This window comes from Sorex araneus, chromosome 9 (genome assembly GCF_027595985.1).
Source record: "Sorex araneus isolate mSorAra2 chromosome 9, mSorAra2.pri, whole genome shotgun sequence".
NCBI lineage: Eukaryota > Metazoa > Chordata > Mammalia > Eulipotyphla > Soricidae > Sorex > Sorex araneus.
Window position 1 is genome coordinate 32869363 of NC_073310.1, and position 8923 is coordinate 32878285.

Sequence of the window (8923 nt, forward strand, 5' to 3'; positions counted from 1 at the left end):
TGTTAAAGAAACTTTGGTACATCTATACAATGGAATACTATGTAGCTGTTAGAAAAGATGAAGTCATGAACTTTGCATATAAGTGGATCAACATGGTAAGTATCATGCTAAGTGAAATGAGTCAGAAAGAGAGGGACAGACATAGAAAGATTGCACTCATCTGTGGAATATGAAATAACAGAGTAGGAGACTAACACCCAAGAATAGTAGAATATAATACCAGGAGGTTGGCTCCATGGCTTAGAAGCTGGCCTCACATGCTGGGGGAAAGGCAGCCCAGATAGAGAAGGGAACACCAAGTAAAATGTGGTTGGAGATCCGGAGCGGGAAGGGAGATGCGTGCTGAAAGTAGACTAGAGACTGAACATGATGGCCACTCAAAACCCCTATTGCAAACCACAAAATGGAATACCCTGGATATGACTTTCAAGGCTTCTGGATATACAGAGAGGTGGGAGGAAGGTAGCCCATCCCAGTCCCGAGAAAGCCTGCAGATTTCAGACACAAAACCCCACATACCATAATTTTCAGCAGATTGTGCCTTGCTGAGGTACGTCCTGAGATGGCGGGGTCAGGCCAGGGGTATGGCAGTGATTTTGGATTGTGGAAACAGCAGCTGCTGGGGACTCTGCTTGGGCAGGCACTGGCTGACCTACCCCCTCTGACTTACCTTGATCTGTTCAGCCATTTTTGGGTCTGAGATTAACTACGATTTTTGAGCTCTTTTGAGATTTATTTACGGGTCTCTGAAGCAAGGCTGGCAGAAGAGCTTACATGATAGTGCTGGAGTTGGTTCGTAGGGTGACTGCTGGTGCTTCTAAGAATATAGGGAAGCAGAGGAAGGTAGCCCATCCTAACTCTGAGAAAGCCTGGAGATTTCAGTTACAGAACCTGCATACCCAAATTTTCAACAAATCACCAGGTTAATATCTCCATGAGGTCTGTCCTGAGACAGTGGAGTCTGGCGGAGGGCATGTGGCAATTTTGGATTTTGGGGAGCAAGTGGCTGCTAGGGACTCTGTTTGGGTAGGCACCAGGCTAACCCACCATGTTCCAATTTACCCTGGTCTCTTCAGCCATGTATGGTTCCAAGATTAACTGTGGCTTTGGATCTCTTTCGAGATTTGTTTATGGGTCTCTGAAATAAAGCCAGTAAATAAGCTTGTATAGCTGAGCCAGAGGTGGTTTGTGGGCATGGCTCCCACACACCTAACTTTTGGCAATTTAATTTCTTGGGAAACTTGGTCCCAAGTTGTTGGGGTCCGGTCAAAGGAACAGCTGCAATTTTGGGGTATCAGGAAGCCTGAAGGCACCATTAAGCTGCTAATGCACTTACTCCACAGGTACAGGTTGGCCTGCTGGCAGCACCATACTCTCCTATTTCTTTCTTTAGATGTTAACATTGGACTTAGTGAAATCTGCTGGCCATTTGTTGTTGTTGCTGTTGTTTAAGAAAAATATTTCTTTTAAAACAGAGATGGCAAATGGAATAAGAACAAAACCTATGACAAAACTTTTTGCTTACTGTGCAAATTTGACCTCATCTACTACTAAATAATTATGTCTGATAAGATCACCAGTAACGCAAGAAAGTGTTTTTAGTTTTAAGCCAAAAAAAGACAGTCAGACTCTTGAAATTTCTTTGCTCCTTTTTTTTCAAGGTTGGTGCAAGGTTGGGCCACATCTGGCTGTGTTCCGGGTTTATTCCTGGCTCTGTGCTTCTGGTGATGCTTGGGGGACCATATCTGATTCCAGGGATTGAACTTGTGTCAGCTGTGTGCAAGGCAATCATTTAAACTCCTGCACTGTCTCTCCAGTACCCCACCCCATTTTGATTTCAAAGGCAAGGAAGGTTAAAATATAATTGAAAGAGTTATGCAGAAAATTCTAGAAAAGTGGGAAATTATACATAGACTTATTAAATTAGACTATTAAATTATTATATTATTAAATTAGACTCACAAAATTTAAATATTAAACCTCATTCTTTCCCACTTCTACATACTCATACACAAGGTTTATTCACTTTAATCATTTCAGTATAATTCTTGACCAGGAAAGTCTTGCTCTCTTAACAATTTAATTTGAAATCTAGCTGGTCAGATTTTTATTGGTATATAAATGAAGATGCCCTCTTCTTATGCTTAGAAATCTATTTCCCAAAAGTGAAATGAAACCTAGCATCTTTCTTTGACTCTTTTTTCCCTTTAACTGCTTCTTTATGTGTTTCTTTGCTATTCTGAAAGTCTTTACTATGTAAGCTTAAAAAGTTGATTTGCTGGTTACAGTTGTACTGTTTTCTTTACTTTTTTTCTACCTTAATGTAAAAACCAAGTGAAGACTGGAGAGCAGTTATTTGAGAACCACAGCTCCCAGGTCTGATAGCATCACAATTAGAATATCTGGGCCCAAATCTTGCTTCTGGCCATTAAGCTATATGTCCTTGTCAGACAAGTCACTTAATTTCACTCGTAAAATGTGGCTAATAATATGCAGTCAGTCTGCTTAATCAGTTTTTGTGATGACCAAAGGAGATAATATATGAGAAAGTGCTCTTTTAAAAGGACACATTACACATAACAAATGGTTATCTGTGTATGTGGGATCATAGACCACATAGACAGTTTTTACTTCCTTCCTTGTGTTATCTATAATTTAGACCTTAAAAATGATATTTAATTTTTATTAAATGTTATATGTTTTAAAAGGAAAATGTCGTGCTTTACAAATAGATTGCTAAAATTAATCTCTAACAATAAATACTAATTAAAAAATTTTCCTAATAAAATACATAAATTGCTAACTTTAAGTCTCCAAATGATGGTATCAGATATCTCAGGGGCAGCTCAAGTGTGGGAGGAGGGCAGTAGGCAGAAATCTGAGCACATAAAACATAACTCAACTATGCATTTAAACATTAAGAAAAAATATACATAATTTGTACCAGGGATGAAGTGGCTCAGTGGCAGATCATGTCTCCAATGTGTTAGGCCCTAGATTCAATTCCTGACACTGCTATATATATATATATATATATATATATATATATATATATATAGAGAGAGAGAGAGAGAGAGAGAGAGAGAGAGAGCATGGTAGCACTGTTGCTCATTGTTCACCGATTTGCTCGAGCGGGCACCAGTAACGTCTCCATTGTGAGACTTGTTACTGTTTTTAAATTTTTTTTTCTTTTTGGGTCACACGCAACAATGCACAGGGGTTACTCCTGGCTCTGCACTCAGGAATTCCTCCTGGCGGTGCTCAGGGGACCATATGGCATGCTGGGAATTGAACATGGGTCGGCCTCGTGCAAGGCAAATGCCCTACCCACTGTGCTATTGCTCCAGCCCATATATGTATATATGGGCTGGAGCAATATATATAAAAATAAATATATATATAAATATATATACATACACATGTATGTATATATACATACATATATTGGCTTACTACATATATATGAAGTAGTAAGCCAATTCTTAGAGAATCCATTAGTTTAAATACAACAAATGCCTACAACTAGAGCTAGTACAGCCCTATTGCTAGGAAATTGATCTGTTCCGCCAACTCTGCTGGATGTTCACCAGGTCTCGTCCCTCTGGTAAGTCAGAGCTCAATGTCTGCCAACCCTTGTGAGAGCCCTGACAAGACTTCTGCCACTAACTCCTTGGGGTTCCTCCACATTGTACCCAGATATACACAGCAGGTATTCAGCAAAGACACAAGGGTAGCCCCAACAGATTTCTTGCTCTCCAAACATTTCTTGTTCTTGAGTCTTTTCCTCTCTCTATGCACACTGTTAACCAGCACCCCTAAAATTGACATCCTTTATTAATCTCTAGAAGAAATTACTCATATTCTAAATTAAAAATTTAGTAAATGTGGAATTGATGCATATTTTTGTTTGTGTCTCTTGTAAAACATGAGAGAATTACAGAGAAAAATCAAGGGCCAACTCATTCAACAATAATTAGTGAGTACCAGGTTTTATCTGGTCCCGGGGATATAGAAGGGAACAAGACATCAAAGTCCCTGCTCCATGAAGTTAGTAGTGACTAGAAGGTACAAAATATTTTTAGCACTGCACTGGACTGGAGCGATAGCATAGCACACTTGCATGTGGCCAACCCAGGTTCAATTCCTTCGTCCCTCTCAGAGAGCCTGACATGCTACCGAGAGTATTCCGCCTGCATGGCAGAGCCTGGCAAGGTACCCATGGCGTATTCAATATACCAAAAACAGTAACAATAAGTCTCACAATGGAAACATTACTGGTGCCCACTCAAGCAAATCGATGAACAATGGGATGACAGTGCTACAGTGCTACCACCCTTTAAAACAAAAAGAAAATCCTGCTTGTCACCCAAGCATTCTTTTACCACTCTGACTGCCATGACATTCCCTTTCCTTTTTAACCATCCCCAAGTTCACTTTTTTGTTGTTGTTTTTGCTTTTTGGTTCACACCCGGCCTTGCACAGGGGTTACACCTGGCTCTGCCTCAGGAATTACTCCAGCTGTGTTTGGGGAACCATATGGAATGATGGGAATCTAACCCGGGTCGACCGCGTGCAAGGCGAACGCCCTACCTGCTGAGCTATCACTCCAGATCCTAGGTTCACTTTTAAGATTGATTCTACATCAAATACCCAGGAATCAGCTTAACTACAAATCACCACTTAAAGAAATGAAAGAGGACACGAGGAAATGGAAATATATCTCTTGTTTGTAGATGGAAAGACTCAAGATTGTTAAAATGACCATCTTGCCTGAAGCATTATACAGCTTCACTGTAGTCCCCTTAAAAAGCACAGAACACTTTTAAAGACATAAATTCTTTATAAATTCATATGAAATAATAACCTCCTGCCCCCTGAACAGGCAAAGCAATCCTAGGAAAGAAGATGGGAGGTTTCTGGGACTGAACTAAAGTACAGTCAATTGTGTGGTTTGCCTTGCATGCAGTCGATCTTGGCTTGATCCCTGGTTGGTTCTCCAAGCCAGCCAGGAGTAATTCCTGAGTGCAGAGCCAGAAGTAAGCCCTGAACATTGCTGGGTGTGGACCATCTTAAAAAGGAAAAAAGGATGGGAAGTTTTTCTTTCCTCAACTTTAAAACTCTATCGTAAAACTGTGGTAAACAAAACAGTGTGGCTCTGGTATAGGACAGACTCTCAGGTCAATGAAATAGAAATTATTGTTCAGAAACAGATCCTTGAGGGACTGGAGCAATAGCACATTAGGCAGGACATTTGCCTTGCACGCGGCTGACCCGGGTTCGATTCCCAGCATCCCATATGGTCCTCCAAGCACGGCCAGGAGTAATTTCTGAGTGCATGAGCCAGGAGTAACCCCTGTGCAATGAGGGAGGTGACCCAAAAATTAAAAAAAAGAAAAAAACAGATCATTGAGTATATGAACAATTAAATAGTTGATAAAGAAGCAAAAAGTATGAAGCAGAGCAAGGAAAGCCTTCTCAACAAATGGTTGGAATAACTGGTCAGTCACATGTTAAAAAATGAATGCAGACACCTCACACCATAACAAAATACAAACAAAAATGAATTAAAGACTGCTGTGACAAATGCCTCATTGGCAATAGGACTGTCTTTTTCTTTTTGGGGGGAAACCCCAGCAACGGTAGTGAGTTGTGTGTTGAAACATGGAATGTAATCGAGATAAGCGCAAATGAAGTGAAACCTATCACGTATAAGGGTGGGGACTAGGGAGGTGGGAGGGGGCGGCAGATAGACTGGGGGGGTTGGGAATGTAAGATGGGCACTGGTGAAGGAAGGGGTATTTGAATATTGTATAACTGACATAATCCTGAGAACTTTGTAACCCTCCACTTGGTGATTCAATAAAAAAAAAAAAAAAGACTGCTGTGAGTTTCCAAGAAAAAGGGTGGGGGTACTCAAGGGACTCGATGCGTTTGGTGGCCAAGAACCGTTCCCCTGGCTAGCCCATAATGGCAACAGATGGGCGAAGGACCAGGGGAATGGAAAACCAGGGCCCAGGCTGGTTGGGAGACAGTTTATTTCTCTCTTCTCCCCAGTGTAGTCCAATCTCTCCCTTTAGTGCATGATCATAGTCATAGTTTAGTCGTAGTCCCAGTCATAGTAGTTCCATCATCCTAATCTCCTCATAGACTGCAAAGTCCTCTACTTCGTTATATCATCTTCCTTGTCTCATCATAGTTTCATAGTCCTCTACTTGCAGTCGTCGTCATCATCTAGTCGTCCTTCTAGTCCCCTATATATCAACAATACAAGATAAATTATTTTAGTACTGCTTTGGGGAAGGGGTTGGCATTAGGGATGGATACATCTGAAATATGGTGGTGGGAAGGTGTAATGGTGGTGGGATTGGTGTTCGAATATTAAATGTAATCAAATGTTGTGATGAACTCCTTTATGAAGATAAAATTAAATTTAAAAAAGAATCATGCTATATAATGAGAAATCACCAAAAGGGAAAGTTCCAAGAATAAGAAAACACTGACAGGGTTTTTTATATTTCATAGTTTTACTAGGAGTTTCACTTTACTCTATAATCAGAGAGCCAGAGGCAGTCATGACTTTCTTAATTTCTTGGCCCAGATAGTCACCCACTACTGGAATTCTGACTGAAACCTCTCTCATTGCCTCAAAACTCAGTGCATATGCAACCGACACTGTCTCTTTTGAAGACTCTTCTCTATGATCCTTTCCTGGGGAAATATCAGCTGAATGGTATATCGTTCTTGCCTGAAACAGAAACCATTCCTTCCTTCTCTCTCTTCTTTCATACTTAAGTATCTATCTGACACTTCCTTTCCAGTCACAGTATGATCCTCAGTGAAGAAGCATTGCCTTGTGCTTTGTTATATCTCTCTGTATAATAATATGTGTCCAAGAAATAGTTAATAAATTTTAAAAAACTACATCCTACTTTTTTTTAACTTAAAAAAATTTTAAATGTGAGGCTGGAGTGATAGCACAGCGGGTAGGGCATTTGCCTTGCTCGTGGCCGACCCGGGTTCGATTCCCAGCATCCCACTTGGTCCCCTGAACACCGCCAGGGGGAATTCCTGAGTGCATGAGCCAGGAGTAACCCCTGTGCATTGCCGGGTGTGACCCAAAAAGCAAAAAAATAAATAAATAAAAGTAAAAATTTTAAATGTATCACCGTGAGGTACAGTTACACTTAACAAACTTTCGTGCTTGCGTTTCAGTCATACAGTGATTAAGTATGCATCACTCCACCAGTGCCCATTCTCCACCAGTGATCCCAGTATCCCTCCCACCAGCTCCACCCCACCCTCCACCCACGCCTCTGTTGGCAGGCGCATTCCCTTCTGCTCTCTCTCTCCTTTTGGGTGTTGCAGTTTGCAGTACAGTCATTAAGTGACCATCATGTTCAGTCTATAGTCTACTTTCAGCACACATCTCCCATCCCGAACTGGCTCTCCAAGCATCCTTTATTTGGTGGTCCCTTCTCTATCTCAGCTGCCTTTTCCCCCAGCATGTGAAGCTGGCTCCCAAGCCATGGAGCAATCCTCCTGGTCCTTATTTCTGAGATAGTTAATAAATGAATGAACGAATGGGTGGATTCTCACTGATTTACCTTGTCCTACATTCTCATCTTTTCATATGAATTACTATGATAGTCTAATCACATTTAAGAACAGAAACCAACAAACCCTTCAACCCATGACCACATTTCTGCTGTAGGAATTTAATAAGCTAAAATAAACTCAGTTCTTTTTATTCATGGTAACATTCTACCATGTAAACCATTCAGTGTTTACACAAACACTGAATTAGCATATATTGAACCTTTGCTTTCAGGCAAAATACAGGATTAATTTCCTGAGACCTTTTGGTCAAAATATCAACTATTCACATATAATTTTTTAAAATGTATGCTTCTATTTAAAGATACTGTATTTAATGCATGTTTCTGATTCATTGACACTGAACTCACTTCCAACAGTGTGAGTTCACAAAGTGTGGGGGTTGCTGTGTGACATGTGTGTTCGGTCCACCCTAGGTCTCCCCAGCAGAGAAACAGAGATGGGGAAGCACAGCCTGATGGTGAAAATGGCCCATTTAATGCAGAGCTGCTAGCACACTTATAGAACATCTGAAGGGCCTTGAGATAAGGACACAGGTGTGATTGATCATTTACAGAGATAAAACATTTGGCAGAGGCAGTTCTCTGGGGGAGATTAACTCAAGGAGACACTCTGTCTCTGGGGGACATCTACATTGCCTTTGTCTTTCTTTCTAGCTGTATACGTTAAATATTAAGTTGTATATTTTAAATTAAGTTTACTTCTTATCAATACTTGCAGTTGTTTGGGTAACCACAGTAAAAGACAAAGATCCCAACACTTAGTTTTCTGGGCTCTGAGAGCAAGCAAGTGTTTTAAATAAATCCCAGACTAAGTCCTCAGGCCAGTTCAGCTTGTCCTTCCCATGGGGGTCCTGTCTCTTAAGTCATAACAGCTTGCATCAAGACCATGCATTTATGCTTTCTATACTGTCCCATTTCGATGCCCAGGGAGCTTGACCACTGACCCTGTGTCCATCCCAGTCCCATAGCGAGACCTCCCTTTTGGGGGTGTTAGGAACTACAGTAGCTGAAGCCTGAGTCAAGGAATTATGACAGATGCCCAGGGTTAGACATATTTCAGAGTCAATCAACTCCCAAATATTAGGAGCATAGCGTTAATGGTCTTTCTGTGTTTAATCGAAGAGCATTGCTCTATATCACTGTATCACTGTCGTCCTATTGCTCATCGATTTGCTCGAGCAGGCACCAGTAACGTCTCCATTGTGAGACTTGTTGTTACAGTTTTTGGCATATCGAATACGCCATGGGGAGCTTGCCGGGCTCTCCGAGAGGGACGGAGGAATCGAATGACTAGGAATTTTAATAAC